The sequence below is a fragment of the Diabrotica undecimpunctata genome, chromosome 1 (genome assembly GCF_040954645.1).
Source record: "Diabrotica undecimpunctata isolate CICGRU chromosome 1, icDiaUnde3, whole genome shotgun sequence".
Lineage (NCBI taxonomy): Eukaryota > Metazoa > Arthropoda > Insecta > Coleoptera > Chrysomelidae > Diabrotica > Diabrotica undecimpunctata.
The window spans coordinates 176,407,947-176,428,706 of NC_092803.1; the positions used below are offsets into that span (position 1 = coordinate 176,407,947).

At 33.7% G+C, this 20,760-nt stretch overlaps 1 long non-coding RNA gene across 1 annotated transcript; it reads left to right on the forward strand.

The window, feature by feature from the left end:
* The first annotated feature begins 13,523 nt into the window (after positions 1–13,523).
* LOC140441410 (uncharacterized) lies at positions 13,524–19,951 on the forward strand. The gene is made up of 2 exons (XR_011951000.1): positions 13,524–13,638; positions 19,643–19,951. It is a non-coding gene; the product is annotated as an uncharacterized lncRNA (long non-coding RNA).
* The last annotated feature ends 809 nt before the right edge of the window (positions 19,952–20,760 follow it).

The window sequence follows — 20,760 nt, forward strand, 5'->3', positions numbered from 1 at the left end:
GATTCGTGACTACAATTCCTTTATGTCGGGAATTGACAGAATTGACCAGATGACTTCATATTATGGCACACCACGAAAAACTCTGAGATGGTACATGAAAGTTTTCTTTCACTTACTACATATTTGCATGTGGAATGGCAACTGGTTGTTGAATAAAAATAGGAACACGTTAAAGAAAACAAGAATGTCGTACCTTCAGTTTAGAGAGGAAGTGGTCAAACATTTACTGGGACAAACAGAACGGCCAAGCAGAAAAAAAGATGTTGCGGCACACAACTTGAAAAAAGAAAATAAGCGGAAAAGTTGTCGAGAGTGCAGTGCAACCAAGAAAAGGGCTGTCACCTGGTACACATGCCAGGAATGTAAAGGGAGTGATGGACAGCCCATTGGCTGTCACTGTTATGTGTTACACCCTGTTTTGCTGAGTGGCATAGAAAAGACAATTAAACTTATACAATATGTTTTATTTTTTATTGGAAGTAATTTTTAGTTTTGTTAATATTGAATAAATAAATGATTTTTTATAAGTAGTAGCTAAAAATGTTTATGTCACATATTTGTGACACTTGGGTTATGTTCAAATTTTTATTACTATAGACCAGTGTCACATATGTGTGACATTATCCAAAACATTTTTTTTTATAATCCTTGTTCAATTATAATACTCCTCCCCAAAAATGGTGGATTTGGCATGTTTCTTTCATGTTTAACCAAAATCAGTTTGACTGGACACACCTAAAAATAGGTTGGTCGCGAATGTGTTAAGAAAGCTTCGATATTGCTTGAAGCAGGGATATCGCTCGTGTGATGAAACCTTGAGTACAGACCTGCTTGGTTTAGGAGTCACAATAACGTCGGCCAGTGTCCACATTCTTAGTACATATTTTAATCTGAAAGCAGGATTAATTATGTTAGTTTGTTTTACGATATATTTAACAGTAGCTCAACCGCAATTAAATTATACGCAATAACCCGGAGCTTTCTTAGGGTTAATATTTTCGGTTACTTATATCATCATTCCTTTATTTGTAGTTAATCTAATTTCTTTTCCCAATTGAACAGGTTGCTTTAATCTTTCTGCATGATTTTGACATGCATTTAATTTGAATATATTTTCAAGATATGTAGCAAATCGCTCTGCTTCTTGTGCATTTGCATTGTGCATTCTCTGAACCAATTTCCATTTGCTAGTTTACTAGGGGAGGGGATGAATTCAATCTTTTAGTAGCTTTCCATTAAAAGTTATCGGTGTTACCATTATAACTCCTTTAAGTACGAATTCATTGAATTCAATTACCGAAAAAATTTTCTCCTGGATGTGTTACAAATGTATTATATAGATTTTTTATATTTGTAAATAAAATAAAGCAAAAAATTGTAAACAACAAGTAGGGTTCTTGTGGAAGTAACCAACCTACCGACATATGAAAATTTAATTTCACAACCAACGCAAATTGGTTTTTTCGACAGCACTGTATATGTAATTTGATAATAACATAAAAATGAATCAATGTCGGGGAGTACTTATGGTCAAATAAGGAAGTGTTTGAGACAAATAATAATTTTTTATAGTTATAGCTAGTTTTTAATAAGATGAAACCTTGTGAAGGATTAAGTTAAGTCTAATAAATTGGTGTCAGTAACTTCAGTTAATATTTCATACATAATTAAGTTTAATATCTAAAATAATCCAGTTTTTAGTTGCGTTTGTTTACTAATAAAAACTGACTACGTGCCTTGTGCGCCAAACGGAAACTGAAGGGTACTTGAAATATCCGTTATTATATTTTATTTCCCTGCAAAGCGCGCTAAGCTGTATCATATATGTGCCCACAACGGAATAATTTTCATTTCCAATGTACATGGAGCCGCCACCGAAGTAATTTAGAAGATAGTTGTTGAATTTAGGGAGGCATTTAATTAGTATTAAAATTATAACTAGTTTCTTGGCAGGTACACATTAAATTTAGACCTGGCTCATGCACAAACTAACTCATGGCTTAACTCCAACTTTGTAGTTAATAGGTGTGAGTTAATTAGCAATAAATTAGCTAAACGGCAAATTTACTTCTTCCTTTCGAAACTTAGAGGATCGTTAGAAGGTATGCGGTTATTTTTTAGATAAAACTCTTGTGATAGAATGCCTTAGTTGTACGCAGAGATAAGAAGTTAAATTGCATAGATATGTCGTAATAAAGAACCAGGAACTTGAGTTGCCATATATTTTAGTGATATTTTACTTAAACTCAGTTGAGATGTGTTGTCTGTTTTTGGCTAACGTATTTCTATTTTATTTGCTCCATTTAAATTTCAAATGGAGAATTTTATTATTTATCCTAATAAAGGTCTTTAGCACTCGGTGATATGATAATAACTGGAAGGGTGGTATACATACACAAAATAGAACGACAAGACAATACTTACCTAAATGTTACAGACCGATCAGCTTTACATTATTTCTAGTAAAGGTAATAGAAACAATGGTTGATATACATTTTAATATTTAGGGGTTTTTAGACCTTAAGGGGTCGTTCTCCCAATAGAAACCAGCATGCCTATCAAGAAGAAAAATTAACATAAACAGCACTGGACGAGTAACCGCCTTTTTAGATATGAAAGCGCATTTACCATGCATTGCCAAATTCTTTTTTAGATGCAGCAGCATCCAAAGAATGCTGAGGATTCCATGGGTACAAAGAGTTACTAATGTTGAGTTACTTCGTTGCATTTGTAAACAAAAAGAATTACTAAGAATAATCAGAGAGAGGAAAATGCAATACTTGGGTAATGTGTTGAGAGGCGAAAGATACGAATTACTTCAAGTTATACTGGAAGGAAAAGTACAGGGCAAAAGATCAGTAGGAAGACGCCAGAACTCGTGGCTAAAAGACCTGAGGAGATGGTTCGACCGCTCATCCGCAGAAATCTTTCTCGCAGCAGTTTCTAAAACTACAATTGCCATTTGGATCGCCAACCTTTGAAAGGTGACGGCGCCATGGGAAGAAGAGCATTCAAAGGGATATTCACTACTGTATGCAACTAAATCAAAGAAATGCTGGAAAATAGGCTCATTCTAACAGACCTGCATGGAGATAAGGTTGAGGCCAAAACAGCTTAAGGGGGTACATACAGGAGAGTACTTTCTCTCCTGTGGTCACTCCTGATGGATGGCCTGATCTTGCTCGTTGGTGCACAGGGGATAGAGGTGCAGGAGCATCTAGTAATTATGGTAAAAGAAATATACGGAAATGTTTTATTAAAAAATAAGGAAAAAACTGTTTGTAGAGACTAGCAAAACAGAGGTAGTCAATTTTACAAGGAGACGGAAACTAGGTATAGTTAATATCCAACAAATATCGAATCATATCGAATACCTTTGGTCATATCGAAGGATATGAAATTAATCATGGGTTGTGGAACCCAAATATGGACCGGCTATGTCAGACTTATCAGTACGTACCAAGAACTATTTTGCTGATCTAAATGCCAACAAAAGACTGAATTGTTTTGAGGACAAGCATCCTTAATCATATCAGGAGTATTGTCGACTACTCCAACCACCTAAATAGAGGTCATATTTGTCCTTTTTTCAATACATATCGACGTCTAAAAATGTCAAAACCTCATAAGTCAAAATTGGCCATTTTTAGATTTATGATGATTTGGCTTGAAACTATTGTTTCGAATGTTCTGTCAAAACCCCAGATTTATGAAAACTATGTTTTGGCATGTTTTTTAAGAAAGTATTCATTAAATAAATACTAAGAAAGAAAAACTATGTACTAAGCATCGAAGTTTATTCGATCACTTTCTCTGCATTTATAATAACTTCTTCGTTTGTGGCAATTTTTAGTGTTTCCGGTTCTAGAGTCATTTGTATAGAGCTTTTTTAGATAGTCAGTCCATGTATCCTTTTCTATGTGTTTTTTTTAGTCTCTTGTATAATATAAACTTTATTAACTATAAAATACCGTCACTTAAATTAGCTGAGAATAGAGAAAAAACTACACACAATAAATTAGATAAAACTGTTCATCAGATCAATTAAACATATCGAATATTTAATTTTTTAATTTTTGTTTTTTCAAAATAAATTCTGGTCAATCAAGTTGTTTATTGTAAAATAGAGTTTATTTTAACAATGTTTAATCAACAATTTTAAGTTTTTATAACGGAGAAAATTGTGAAAAAAATAAATGTTTAATATTAGGTAAATAAGGGTATTTTACTCTAAACTTAAATGATAATTTAAATTGCTTAAACAAGTTATTTTAACTGAAAGAAGTGCATGATCAGTAACGACTATTTCCCCTTCTAGCTCTTATTACTGCTTGCATCTTTCTCAGCATGCTTGCAAGTAAATTTTTTACATATCCTTGAGAAATTGCATTCCATTCATCCTGTGCAGCAAGCCGAAGCTGCTCTATCGTATTTGAAACGGGATTTCTTTGTCGTATGCTGCATTTTAGGTGATCCCACATGTGTTCTATTGGATTTAAATCCGGGCTAAACGGTAGCCAATCCAATCTTCGAATTTGGACCTCATCAAGATAATTACTCACTATGGCAGCGGCATGTGGTCGAGCATTATCGTGCATTAACGTGAATCTTGCATATCCAATGTAACCAACATATGACAAAACATGATCTTGCAGGATATTTTAAACGTAAGAATCACTAGTCATCCGTCCAATCACTTCCACAAGTGCGGTACGTACCTTCCAAATAATACCTTCGCAAAGAATTATGCCATCAACTCCAAAACTAACGGTCTGGGCGAGACTGCAGCTGGCGAATCGTTCTCCAACTCTTCTGTAGACGTAGTTTTGGCCATCTGGCTTTCATAATAGGATTCTGGTCTCATCAGTGAAAAGAACGTTTTCTCAGTTGTCGATATTCCACTAAATATGTATTCTTGCAAATTCCAAACGACGAGCTTTATGATTTTGGAGAAGACGTGGAACTTTGGCGGGGCGTCTGGGCTTTAAGTTTGCTTCTTTTGATCTTCGTCTAACTGTTTGTGAACTCACATGAAATACTCACCAAATGAAATAATTATTTAAATATAAATTAATAGAAATGTGACATTATAACGTTACGACTATTCAAAGCAAACTAGAAGATGCAAAAAGAAAGAAAACAACTCTTTTTTATGGTTATTCACTATTTTTATTGAAAAAATTTTGCCTTAAATTTCAGCTCATTCATTATATTTGTGTAACCACAATTCTAGTTTAAAATACGTTTATTTTTACGTTTCGATTTCCATTTCGGAAATAGTTCTCAAAATATAAATTAAATGTGATATTAATTCACAATAAAAAATAATAAATAATATTAACATGTCACAAGAAGCTTCTGAACAATATATTTTTGGGACATCCGTGTTTTTCGGCATCTTCAATTACAAAACAAATTTTGTATTATTTATCTTGTTAATTATAGAATACAGTTTCTTTAACTAAGAGTTAAAACGTCATGTAATTCATCGGGCTATTCGATGAATAACTTCAAGTTTATTCTAATTTTCTCGCCAATACAACAGAAAACTAAAATCCAAATACTTTCTTTCATTAATAAACGACATTATTGTGTTACAGCAACTTCATAATTTATTTTAGAATTGTGGATAATATCATGCCAATTTTTAGTAATGTATACAGCAAACCCTTAAGGTAATAAAAATTCTGTTATTTAAATTCAAATCGAGTTTTTCCTTTACTAGATATATTTCTCCTTCATTTCTAGAGCAAAAGGAAATATATTCATATCAATGATTTCTCAAGATATTGGCCTTTTTATTTACGAAACAATAATATTACAATATTTTTATTTCTTGAGGATACATTGGATTTTAAAACGAACAACATAATAAAATACTGTATAAAAATATAAATGAAGCTATATGACCTATTTAAGTTCTGTATATGTTTTTCTTTATATTGCCCTAGTTTGTTTCTATCTACTAGATACCAGTTTCTAATTATTTTTCTTTTCATTTCATAGTTACCGTCAATACTAATTTTTGCTCTGACCATCCTGTGATCGCTACCTGTTGTGAATCTGTTAAGAACTGTTACATCTTTAATGATATATCGTTCCGTGGACATTATGTAGTCGATCTCATTTTTTGTGGATCCATTAGGTCTGATCCATGTTCATTTTCGTTGGGACTTCTTTTTGTAAAAGGAGTTCATTGCGTATAAATACTTTTCTTTTAGGTACTTCATCAAAGTAGCACCTCTATCATTTCTCTGACCATACCCGAAATCACCTATTTTGGTTTCTTCTTTATTTCGTTTTCTACCTAGTTTGGCATTGAAATCTCCAATTACTAGTATAAAACGATTTTTATGTTCTTCCATAGCCTTTGATATATCTTCATAAAATAGTTCGATATCTTCGTCATCATAAGCAGTCTTGGGGGCATATACCTGGATAATTTTAATTGATGTACTTTTTATTTTAAGTATGACAGAGGCTTATATACCTTTGATAATTTGAACATGCTTACTTATAGCTTTATTTATTATAAATCCTACTCCAAATTTACTATTCTTTTCATTTCCTTTATAATACAGTAGATTACCGGATTTAAGCTGTATTCGGTTTTCTTCTTTTCGTCGAGTTTCTGATAGGCCTATGATATCCCGTTTGATGTTTGTTAATTCTTCTTTCTGTTCATGTACTTTTTCATCCGTAGACATTGATCTAATATTGTATGTCCCTATTGAGGGATAAGTTGACGGATTTTTTTTTATTTATGTTCTCGTATGTGCTCGCCTTAGTGAGTTTTTGTTTTTATCTATCAAAAGCGAATTATTGCCTCCATCAGATACCGTGAGGCAGACCTTTGAGGTGTGGGATTCAGAAATTTTCTGACCCACCTGGGGACCATTATTCGCCATGATAAAAGTGGGGGGGGGGTAATGGCAGTTAAAACACCAAGCCTGCCAGACGGGTTAGTGAGTTAGTTATCAGCCGCCCATTCTGGGTCAGACGCTGTTTGTAGCCGTCCACTCTGGTGAGACGATCAGACGATACATTTAATTTTATACTAACCTTAAAATCGGGGATGCCACTGCCACCATACACACCTTAGCGAAGATGTTCTTCTCCGACGTGGATACCGTTGTATTCTTCATCCGTGACTCTGGACAAGGGACCCTAAGCAGATACTAGTTTCCCGGGTCAGGAAACTCCTTTCTAAAAGGTATAAAAATTTGTGGACAACGATTGAACCATCTGAGGTACGCTGATGACATCGCTTTGACAACCGATAAAAAAGAAGAATTATTTGAAATTACAGCAAGACCAAAATCATAATAAATACAGATGAAGACAATCACAATACGGATCGGACAAGATGGAATAGAACAAGTTTAGGATTATATATATATATATATATATATATATATATATATATATATATATATATATATATATATATATATATATATATATATATCTGAGTCAAACTATAAAACTAAAAAACAAAGAAAACCAAACAGCAGAGATAAAAAGACGAGTTAGACTTACATGGGCGGCATTTGGCAAACTAAGCTACATTCTTAAAAACAAAAGATATCCACAGCATCTTAAGACCAAAGTATACAAACAATGCGTACTCCCTGTTCTCACCTATGGGCAAAACATGAACAAAATCATCAAAACCCAAAGAGCAATGGAAAGACAAATGTTGCACAAAAGACTAATGGATAAAAGAGAAACGAGTGGATAAGACAGAAAACAAAAGTAAGGGATGTTAGACAAGAAGTTGCAGAATTGATATGGAGATTTGCCGGACACAATATAAGACAAAAAGAAGACCGATAGAACAAACTTCTTATAAGTTGGATACCGTGGGAATATAAACGAAGCGGAGGAAGGCCTCGATTACGAAGGAATCGTAATCAATGGAGAGGTTGTAAATTGACAATATCAAAAAAACTAAGTCTATGGTCTTCAGTAAGAACATGACACAACCAACACATATTAGTATAAACGGCAATAAAATTGAAAAAGTATCAAGTTACAAATACTTGTGTACTTCAATAAACAAAACTGGAGACCAAAACAATGAAATAAAAAAACGTATCGAAATTGCCAAGGCCACTTTCATAAAGATGAGGAAATTCTTCTGTAACAGAGATATAAGCATTCCTCTCCGATTAAGAATGCTAAGGGGCTACGTATTTAACACGCGTGTCAGTGTCTAGTCGTATACACTACCTAACTAAAAAGGCACAATACTGGTAACCAACACCATCTATGATTGTTTAGTCTACTTACGCTGATTAATATTGCATTGTTAGTGAACAACGTCATGCACAAACTAATTCCTCTGTATCTGCTTTTAAAATAAATGTTTATTTTCAGTATGTTGTTTTTGATGCAGTGAAGGGTTCAGTCCATATCTCAGATGAATAATTCGAAAATTACTGTTATATTTGAGTAAAAATGTTAGTAAAAGTGAGCAGGAAAATAAAAAATGAGATAGCAGTGATCGTTTTGAGCGATACCGATGTGTAAAAAATGGATTTTTCGCTCTATATCTAGCTGAGTTACAACTTTCAAGCCATTCTTGATTAACGTAATTCCAATCGGATCGCTGTCACGGCACACTGCGTTCAACGATGATGAAGTTAACGCTAACTCAAAGAGACAATATCCTACTCGGTACACGATACAAATGGATGGCAATGTTTGAAATGCATTGAGTTGGGAATGAGCTGCGTTGACGTGAAAAATAATGGCACAAATTGCCACTTCACATTTCTTTGGTTGGGCGAAAATGGGGCTTTTGAATGTAACGTATACGGAATATTTGAAAAGTATTATTGCTAATAAAGACTGTAGTTATGCAACACATTAAATTGCAAAGTATTGTTTTTCTTTAACTTGTAATCTAGCAAATTGTGTCGCAATACATTCTTGTATAAGCTTCAAAAAGAAAATTGACAACAAGTAAGGCAAGGATTATCCTTTATTCGGTATTTATAACTGTGTATTTAAGAAATATAAAATTTTATTCTACAAAAGCATATTTTTTAATATCTCAGGTATATCGGATCCTCAGGCCGTGGAAGCTCATGGCTTTGTTGGCAATTTCTCTCTGGACTTTTTAATCCAGAGCTCTAATTTTAACATGTTTTAATAATAAAAGAGTTTAATATTGATATGTACTATCTTTTATTGATTTCAAAGCGACATAGGAGTAAACATAGATAGTAATAGCTATTTAGTTAAAGCACGATTTAAAGAGAGAATATTTAAGTTAAAAAATGAGATCGGGAAAACAACAATAATAAACTAAAAGATCCCAACATTGCAAAGAAGTCAGAAAAAAGAAATCATTTGTTTGATCATTAGTACGAAATAACCACGAACAGAAAGAATGCAGCGTATCAAAAAACCATCGACGCAGGTTGTACACGGAGAAAAAAAGAAGAGTATAGACGTTTTAGAAGAGAGAAAAAACATATCCATCGAAGTAAGAAGAGGAAATACGAACAGAAAACTTTCAATGATATACGAAATGATGAAACGAGGAAATACTATAAATCATTGAATAATAGCCGACGAGAATTTAAACCACGATTAAAAATTTGTAAAGACGCTAACGGTGAATCTACAACTACACAGTGAAGACCCAACAAAAGAAGAAGTGTCAAATGCTATCCTAAAAATCAAAGACAATAAAGCCCCAGGAATCGATGAAGCCTGTTCGGAAATGTATAAAAAAGGTGGTGATCAACTTTTTGCAGCAATCCATAAACTAATAGTACTTACATGGTAAAATGAATTGGTACCAGAAGAGTGGCTAAATAATATATCCGTCCCATAAAAAGGGTGAATAACTGGAGTGTGAAAACTATTCAGGCATTACTCTATTAGCATCTGCGTATATCTTCGGCAATGTATTGTTTCTTTTTCTTCTTCTTCTTCTTTCTACTTTATAAATAGGCAAAGTGTCTTACTCTGTCTCTTAGAGTTTGGTTTGTTATTTTTCGTAAGACTTTTACTTCTGTTGTTTCCAGTAGTCTTTGTGTTTTCGCCGTCTCTGCTCTTGTTTCCGCTGTGTACGTAATTATCGGTCTTATTGTTGATTTATATATTCTGGTTTTCGTTTCTGTTTTGAGGTATTTGTTTCTTCAGATTGTGTTGTTGAGACATCCTGCTGCTCTGTTTGCCATGTTCACTTGTTTTTGTACTTCTTCTTCCACTTTTCCGTAGCTTGACAATTTTATTACCAAGTATTCAGTTTCCATCACTTGTTCTATTATTTTGTTATTTACGACTAGTTTACATCGTCTCGGTTCCGCTGATATCATTATCGCTTTAGTTTTCTCTGTTGAGATCTTCATGTTGTATATGAGCGCGTATCTTCGAATTCTTTAATTAATCTTTGTAGGTCATCTTCATTTTCGGCTGTTATTATGGCGTCGTCGGCATGGCATATTATCCTTATTTTCTTTTCTCCCATTCTATATCCTCTTCTTTTTTAACTTTGTTTATAATTTCATTTATTATCAAATTAAATATTAATGGGCTCAGTGAATCTCCTTGTCTAATGCCAGTTTCATATTTGATAGGTTGCGATAGTTTTGCTTTACATCTTACCATATACCAGATAACATATCTGTGGTAAGATGTAATGTATTGTTTGAAAGACTTAAACATTTTACAAACGATATTGCTGGTCAAACTGCTGGAAAGTCAACTACACATCAAATTCAAGCACATAGGCAGATTCTAGAAAAGTCACTAGAATATAACATAGATACACACCAACTGTTCGTCGACTTCAAAGCAGCCTATGACGGTTTGAAAATAACCGCAATATATAATGCAATAATAGACTTTGAGATCTCACCTAAGTTAGTTGAGTTGACCCAACTAACAATAACTTAATAAGAGTCTAAGACAGGCGGACGCGCTGGCGTTTCTCCTCTTTAATATTGCATTGGAAAAGGCAATCATACAAATAAATATTAGAATAAATGGAAATATTTTTAATAGATCGACGCAAATTCTCGCATTCGCTGACAACATAGTTATAGTGGGCTGAAGTATGAAGCAACATTTTACATTATTTAAAAAACCAAATATATGTTGGTTTCTAAAAACCTCTAAAATATCCAACAGAGAATTCAAATTAACAACCATACCTTTGAGCAAGTCAAAGAATTCAAATAGCTTGGATCGCTAGTAAATACAACAAACATGACAAGTAACGAAATAAAAAGATGCATAGCAATAGAATACAGAAATGGTCACGGTCTCCAGAAACATTAAAAAAATAAAAATATGAAACGTGTAGTAAAGCTCAATATATGTTTACAAGACCTTAATAAGACTGGTTTTGATATATGGGGCTGAAACGTGGACCTTGTCTCAAAATGATGAAAAGCTTCTTGCTATTTGTGAGAGAAAAATTATTAAAAGATTTTTGGAGCCGTAAATAAAAATGGGCTATGGCTTTCGAAGATGTAACTTTAAACTATATCAGTTATACACCGATCCAAATATTGTGAAATTTGTTAAAGTGCAGAGACTTAGATGGGCTGGACACATTGCTAGAATGTCAAATCACAAATACACGAAGAGATTAACATTTTCAGAACCAGAGAACACAAGAAGTAGAGGACGAACACGAAGGAGATAGATTGATGATGTGGAAGAAGACCTACAAATTCTAAGGGTCAGAAGGTGGAGGGAATTTTCCAGGAATCGACAGGAGTGGCGACTTCCTTGTAAGCAGGCCAAAATTCACAATGGATAATGATGATAATATGATAGTGTCATAAGACCAAGTCTTTACAAGACTATGAATGGGTTAGGAATTCCCAAAAAAAATTAAAAGCTTTATAAAATGTGACGATTTCCAAAATGCTATTAGCAGTAAAAATTCAGTAAGAGTTTCAGTGTTTAAAATACATGAGGGGTTAAGGAAGGGAGAAACGCTGGCTTAGCTTTTTAACATAACCTTAAATAAGTCGTAAAAAGACGCTAATTTAAATAGAAGAAAAACTATATTTATTAGATCAGTCCAAATTCTAACAGAGCTAGTAAGTAGTAGCAGCAGAGCGAATGGGATTACATATAAACCAAAATAAAACTATATTCATGACGACTAACACAAACAATAGAACTGAAAATGTTGACGCAGATCTAATTGTCAATGATCAAAACTTCGAAGCGGTCAGATAGATCATATGTCTAGGGACATCAGTTAACTCCAATAATAACACTGATAGTTGCCGTTGTTACGTATGGATCCTATTCATGGAACCTGACCAAAACAGACGAATCATCTCTGTCGATTTCTGAAAGAAAGGTACTACGCAAGATATTCGGAGTAGTCTCTGAAAATGGAACATTGAGGCGTAGCTATAATTTTAAACTGCAGAATATCTACAAGAATAAGTTTGGTAAAAAAGATATTACCACTATAATTAAGTGAAACAGTATCAGAATAAGTAATTTATAATTATTTTACGTTCTACAAAATATTTTTTGCTTTTATGTGTCTGTAATTCCATATTTGTATGCACTCTGCATTTATTAGTAATGTTAAAGAACAATCACGTTTTCAATGATTGCTGAAACGGATATTGACTGGCTTAATTTTATCATTTTTTCCAGGACTTAAGTTATTTTCGTAACTTAAATTTTTTCCTGGACTTGGTCTCCCCTCTGAAATATTTCATCCATTATCAACTTTAACATGTAAGAACGTTCCATGTGCCAAGTTTAATATGTAAGATTCATTTAACTGCAGTATTATTATAAAAAGCAGGCAGCGTTTTTTAGCAAAACCTTAATAAAGATATGTAAACACCAGAAGATGCAATATTTATTTAAATAACTATTTGTGAAAAATCGATTTCTTTATTTTGAAGCACTGGCAAGTCTTACTTACTTTTTGTGTGTTAATACATAAGTATGATGTAGCTGTTGTAACGTTATAAATGTCACGTTTGTTATTTTTATTCAGATAACTAGTTTATTTCAATTTCTTTTGATTTGATACATTAGTGAACTTTCTGGTTTATTTCACTATTTTTATTCTTAAAATTATTTAATTTTAAAAATTTTTATTTAAAAATAGTGGGCGCTCAACCTTCTGTCTACTAAATATTTTGTATAAATTCTTTAATTTTGATTTAAACTTTTTTTGAATCTATACTCCATTCTTTTCTATGCCATAGACATATATAAAATGTCCATATCGCAAGTCATTGCAAACTTTATTTGTCAGTGGGCAAGTCCATTCTGTTATGACAGTTGTCACCCAGTTGTCAATTAGCAGTAAAAAGTAACCTTAAATGAAGAAGATAAACAAATGAAAAAGCTGATCTTTCAGTATCACCCAGTTGCCAATTAGCAGTAAAGTAAATAGAAGTAGAAATTTATCCCTGGTTGTGCATTGCCTAGAGCAAGACGAGCATAACATTACATGTACTGGGTAAATGATTATATAATCGAAACCCAAAAACAAACGAAGAAGAAGAAGTTATGACAGTTTTCACTTCAAAGTAATAGAAAGGAAATTATTTTTTTATGTATTTTTTAGTGCTTTAAGGAGGAAATTTCTGTTCGTAAATTCATTTACATCGTTACATTATCATTGAGGTGAGTTTATATTTATTATTTAACCAATATTCAGGCTTTTTGATAATTTCTTATATTTCTTTTGATATTACCTAATCTCCAAATCACGTTTTATTTTCAACCTCTTTTAGGTGTATGCAGCTAATTTAACTAATTTGTTTAATAATAATTGTACTTATTTAATCGTTGCCATCTGCTTTTTTAATATATTTGTTAATCTTCTGTCAAGTAAATGTTTGAAATCTTATGCAGTCGCTAACGCAATGTTTCCCATTTTAATTTTTGTGGCCTTATTTTGGTGGAACATATCGTAATCACATGGGTGGAATTCACATGGATTCTTGAGCCTCATGGTACACCTGGTTCCTAAAAAAACTTTTTTTTTAGTAAAGACACAGAAGTGTACTTACATTAAAATCTGGTCAGTAAGACCAATTATCAATTTGTTTCTAACTTAAATTACTAATGAAATCTTAAAATTAGGTGTCTACTCACTAGTATCTTTCCTATTATTTCTAATAACTAACATTAAATTTAACATGCATACTCGCACAACACTTTACTCTGTTTTTCACTTACTCATTATACCAGTTCAAAAGGTTTTGTTCTTTTGAGCCTTTTCTCTAGGTTCGTATTGTCGAGAAGCTGGATAGCCTCGACGTTTACATGATGATGGAGTCGTTGTTCATGGCTCCCTGCAAATTTCTTGATTATCTGATTGACGTCTTCCATCTTGAGGTCCCGGTGAAGGTCGTTGTTCCTAACGTACCAAGGCGCATCTACGATGTTCCTCAGCACTTTATTCTGGAATATCTGGATTACTTTGATGTTACTAGGCTTGGCACAGCCCCAGAGTTGGCAGCCATAGGTCCATACTGGTCTCAGTATTTGTTTATAGATTAGGAGTTTATTATTTATGGATAGAGAGGAATGTCTTTCCATTAACCAATACATTTTCTTGTAGCGGATGCCTACTTCTTCTCTTTTCTTCTTCACGTGAGCTTTCCATCTAAGTTTCGCATCAAGAGTGATCCCCAAGTACTTTGCTGATGTTGCAATAGGCACTTGGACATCATTTATTCTAATTGGAATATTATTAATTCTCTTATTGGTAAAATTTATATGAACTGATTTATTCTCATTTAGCTTAATTTTCCATTTTTTGGTCCATTCATGGATTTTATTTATTGAATTTTGTAGTTTTTCTGTAGCTTCTTCGACGGTGTCACTTACCGCTAAGACAGCAGTGTCATCTGCGAAGGTAGCTATGGTGTCGTCTTCTAGTTCAGGTATATCACACGTGTATATTAGGTATGGGACTGGACCCAATACACTCCCTTGTGGAACACCTGCTTCAATATCCTTGAGATCAGTGTAAGCATCTTCTTGTTTAACTCTAAAATGAATGTTCGCTAGATATGATTGTAATATATTTGAATATTGTTTAGACATGAATGATTTAAGTTTATGTATCAAACCCTTATGCCAGACTTTATCAAACGCCTGTGCCACATCTAGGTAGGAGGCAGAACAGACTTTTCTTTTCTCTAATGATCTTTCAATTATAGCAGTTATTCTATGCACCTGGTCAATTGTCGAATGCTTATTTCTAAATCCAAATTGATGATCTGGAATTATTTTCTTTTCTTCAATTATTGGTAGGATTCTTCGCAGGAGGAGTTTTTCAAACACCTTGGACATCAAAGGTAGGAGTGATATTGGTCTATATGATGTCACCTCATTGGGGGTTTCCCAGGCTTTGGTATCATGATCACCTCAGCTATCTTCCATAAATCTGGAACATATTGTAGTCTAAAGGCAGCATTTATTACATTTGTTAATTTTACGATAGCTTTTCTTGGTAGATTTTTTTAACAGTCTTCCGGTAATGAGGTCATAACCTGGTGCTTTATTTGGGTCAATTTGTTCTTTAATTAACTCAGCTACTTCTTTTGGGGAAGTTGGCTTGATATTCTCATCTATTTGCTTTGGTTCGGGCCAATCCTGGTCATCGTCTTGGTCATCTTGCAACTTAAATGTGTTCTCTAAGTGGTGAGTGGCAAATCTCTCTGCCTTCTGCTGATTATTTCTGGCCCAACTACCGTCTTCCAGTTTTATTGGAGGAGAATGTAATATTGGCCTTTTAATTTATTTTGTAGCCTTCCAAAGCGAGTATTCTGTACTGCTGTCGTTTGTTAACTCTTCCTCCCTCTGTTAATTTAATAGATTCATTCTTAATTTTCTGGATTTCTCTTTTAAGTTGCTGGCTGGCATTGTTTAGGTTAGTTTTGTCTCGAGGGGCTCTCGTTTGCTGCCATTTTCTTCTTAGTTTTCTTTTTTCTTTTATTAATTCACGAATTTCTTTAGGGTAGTTATTCCCTTTAACTTTTGTTTTCAGTATCAGAGTGCAATCCCATGCTGAATCTTGAATATCTTTGACAAATAAATCTAATTCTAAAAAAAAACTGATACGAATCTTAAAGCGTATTTTGTAGAAAACTGAGCAGTGTATTTTGAAGGATAAATCCTTATTATTTACATACTGTCACTGTCACTGTCAAATCTTTAAATTTATCAGATAATTTATTCTGTTCAACCCCAAAAAATGGCTCCACGTGCTAGCAAAGAACTTAAAGCAAGAATTGTAACGAAATTAGAAGATAGTCTAATAGCATAGCAAGTCGCTGGCTGATACAAGCTCCAAAAAACATAATATATTGAAATAGTGTATTTGGTTCGAGGGCATTCATTTTTGCCGTCGGACAGGGTGTTTGGGACGATCGAGAAAAAACTTAAAAAAATGCAAGTCATTCCGACACCTGAGGACTATTTTAAAATAATATCTGAAAGTACAACTTTGCAGAGCCCCAATATGGATTTAAATTCTACGATTGAAAACCCGAAGCATTGTCTACCTTCAAAGCACTGCAGAGTTGGCACTTTCAGATATCGAAAATACCAAGGATTTATTTGGCAAGATCAAGAAAACAAAATAACGTCGTATTGGTTAAAAGGGACTAAAGTTACAACTCAAGCATCGGTTTGTTTAGAAGTATTTTAAAAGAAAGGAAGATCGATCATTAACATCAATCCAAATGAAATAGGAGTCGGAAACTTGGCCAACATTAGCAAAGAGAAATTGAAGGACGTAAGGAAGCTACTGGAAAGTGATTACGGCAAAGAATGGCAAAATGATCCGAAACTGGCTTATTTTAAAAACGTCCTCCATTACTAAAATGGTCCAAGCGTCCCTGAAGACGATGACGTTTATTGCAAACCACTCGATAATGACAACGACGAAGAAATCTTAAGGGTATATAGTTTTGGTATTAATATTTATTTTAATGTATTAAGTACCTATTGTTATTAAACATTTGTGTTTTTACTACAAAATAATCAATCTCCTGGTCTGTTCATTTTAAAATAGCCAATATCCACGTGTTAGTTGCAAAGTAGCCAATCTCCAAATATTTTTCTTTAATTATAAGAGTATTTTAATAATAACCAAGAAACTAGCAACGAAAAACTAATTTTGAGCAATCAAAGTATATGGATAACGAATTTTGTGGCTCCAGGCTTTACAAATATATTCACATTCACATATACACATACAGTATTTAGTTAGGTCATCTCATTATTTTATTTAGAAAATAAATTACAGATTAGAGGTGGGATACGGAAAAAAACGATATGCAAGCAGAGGAAAATGCTAATATACCGGCTGGCGAAGCCGCCGCTGCGATACTATTACAGGAACAAATTATTATGGAATATATGATTTAATCAATACTAAGGGCTCTATTTTGTCTATCTATACTCAGTGTATTTTGCCAGTGATGACCTACGGCGCAGAAACCCTAACACTCACAAGGACAACAGAAAGTAAACTACAAGTTGCGGAAAGGACAATGGGGAGAATGATGTTAGGAATTTCTCTACGTGATAGAATACCCAATGCTACTATACGCAAAAGATCAGGAGTAGCAGACGTTATTGAAAGAAACAACACTAAAGTGGAACTGGGCAGTTCATGTAACAAGATCAGTTGATGACCGGTAGACAAAAAGAATTTTGGAATGGAGACCCCGAATACAAGCTAACAGAAATAGAGGTCGACCCCCAACGAGATGGACAGATGACATAAAAAGAGTGACTACAAACTGGATTCAGATGGCGCAAAATCGGACTAAGTGGAAAAGCATGCGAGAGGCCTATGTTTAGCAGTGGACGTTAGAGGCTAGTTGATGGTGATGATGAAGGGCTCTATTAATATATCAAGAGAAGTCGAAGACAACACCGAATACAGAGCCACGAGAAAAAGAGCGGTCATTTAGCAGCAAGGAAATAGCTAGCCTGTTACCTGAGTTTTTTGGCCAGAACCTAGATATTACGCTTTGGATGGAAAGACTTAATAGAGTAAAAAGTGTATTTAACCTGCCTGATAATATTATGAAAATTATAGCAATCGGAAAATTAACTGGTCATGCAAAAAGTTGGTTTAATTCCAAAGTTGAATACATTATAATGGATTGGGAAACACATAAAATTGAAATGAGAAAGATGATATCTAACCAGGCAGACATTGTGACGTTACGCAGAACTTTTGAAAAGAGAAGGTGGAAAGCAGGCGGGAAGTTCACTAACTACTACTAAGAGAAAGTTACTATAGAAAATAGTGCAGGAGTAACTGAATGAGAATTGATACAATATACTATTGATGGTTTTTACAATCAAACACTCCAGAGTCAAGCTAGAATGATGCTGCATGAAATTAGAACCATTGAGGATCTATTTAGTAGAATGTCCAACATGATTAAAGAGACTGTCCCCCAAATTAATCATAATCGATTTCCAAAAAGTACAGCTAGCATTCTTGTCAAAGAGGTTTCGCATCAGTACAGAACGAGGTTTGTGCTTCAAATGTAGAAAGATGGAACATAAACTTAGAGACTGTCCAGAGTAAGCTCAACCAGATGGTACAATCAAAGTTGAGAAGAAGTAGGAGTACAATTCTATATGCTAGACATATAAATACTAAGTGAAGTTGGGAAATTATGTATCTAGGTTTAATACTACTGCTTTAATAGACAGTGGATCTTTTAGATCTTCTTCTTTATGTGCCGTCTTCTACCGAAGATTGGCGACCATCAAACGATAGGTTTCTCTGTTTTGTGCCGCATGTATTATGTTCGCAGCTTCTGGTATTTAAAACCATTCTCTCAAGTTTCTCAGCAAGAAATTGCAAAATTTAACTGCCATCATTATGTCACAGTTTCCGAGAAGAAAGACAACATCTTGGCGCAGAATTAAAGCATCGCATCTAAGGTACCGAACTGCAGCAAAAAACAAGCTCTTACACCATAACAGAAACAATCAAGACTTATATTTGCTTTAAACCATCAGCTACAAAATGAAGATTTTTGGGACAGGGTAATATTTACAGATCAGAAAATTTTTCAATCTTTTAAAAGGGCAAAATTGGGGTGTATAGGCCAGATAATAATAGATTTAATCCCCTATATGTGGATAGATATCGAGCAGCTGGTCATTTTAGCGCCAACGTATGGGGATGGATTTTATCTAGAGGAATGTGAATGGTATGGCGTATTGATGTCAGGTTTGTTGGGCAAACTTATCTGAATATTCTAGAAAACATCATGTTTCCCAGTGTAGAACAGTTGTATCGAGAAAATAATTTTATCCTCCAACAAGATAATTGTCCTGTTTACACTGCAAATATAACAAACCAGTGGCTCCACAATAACAACATCGAAACTTTACAGACAACCCATGGCACAGCTACAGTCCAGATTTAAACCCAATCGAGAATATGTGGGGGGTTATTACCTTAACGGGACCTTAATAATTATTAAAATTTATAAGTTAACATAATGTAATCAAATTATTTGTTGTTTGTTTGTTTATTTTATTATTTGTCTGTCATAACAAATATAATATAATGTCAGACCAATCAAATATGCTGCTCAAAATGATCAAATCTTACGAAGAATCGTCTCTGTTTTAGGAACCAGCTATACCATGAGTTATCCCAATAGACAACAAAATATCCTACAAATTGAAAAAAAGGACGAGCTTCTACCATGATTACAACTAAATATATCGTCAAAAAACACGTTTTTTTTAAGGAGCATTTTTCACTATCCTTACCGTCCAGACTCTTTAAGGTGATCCTCATTAGGTATTAGGGATCTTGGGTGACCTTAAGCTTAGCCAAAATAAAACAAGAAATATTACAAGATATCCATTGAAGTCAATTCACCAGAGTATGAATGTATTGCAAATCAAAAGCAAAATATATAAATGTATACGTGAATTATTTCAACTGATGTTAATTTTTATATAAATTACGTATAATTGTGCTATAAAACGTATAGTGAAAAATGAAATTATTTGAATTTGGTGTAAAAACTTACCAATAAATGAAAAAATGAGTAGAACCATCAGAACTGGCCGCGTCCATCGTGTATATCCACTCGGCGAAGTTCTCATGACGTCAAAAATACCATGTCTGTGTTTCACTGTCGCTACTCTTTGGCACATCCACTATCAGAATGTCCCAAGTCCCACTGCCACACTAACTAATCCGCCAAATTACATTCCGACCTGCCAACAAGGAATTTCATTAGTGTTTGCCATTTTGAATCAAATTATACTTGTCGACTTTTTTACTTCATTTCAGTTTCAAATCAGTTACTGCCGTATGCGCTATTCGTTTATTGCAGTCTGATTGTTGGTGTTTAACAAGAAGATTAAATTTTGCGTTCGGCGGCAGTGGTCTTATTATTAGGTTACCTTTTTTAATTACGTTTATATTGCCTGGCACTCTTTTATAGGTAGAAGGCAGAAATAGGCATGAAATGTTTCTAATAATATTAAAACTTTAGATAGCAATCGACGCAAGGTACAAATGAATGTATTTAAAAGGTTTATATTTAAATATATACCTCAAAAGTCATGCGTAATATCATGCACCGATTAAAAAATTGTAATAAATTCGTTTCATATAAATTTTGAATGACGATATGACATAAGTTGATATACATTTTTTCGACAAATGGTTTCGTACAGTTTTTTGTAAGGAAACATGTTAGGTTAGGTTAGTAGTATAAATAACCTTAGACA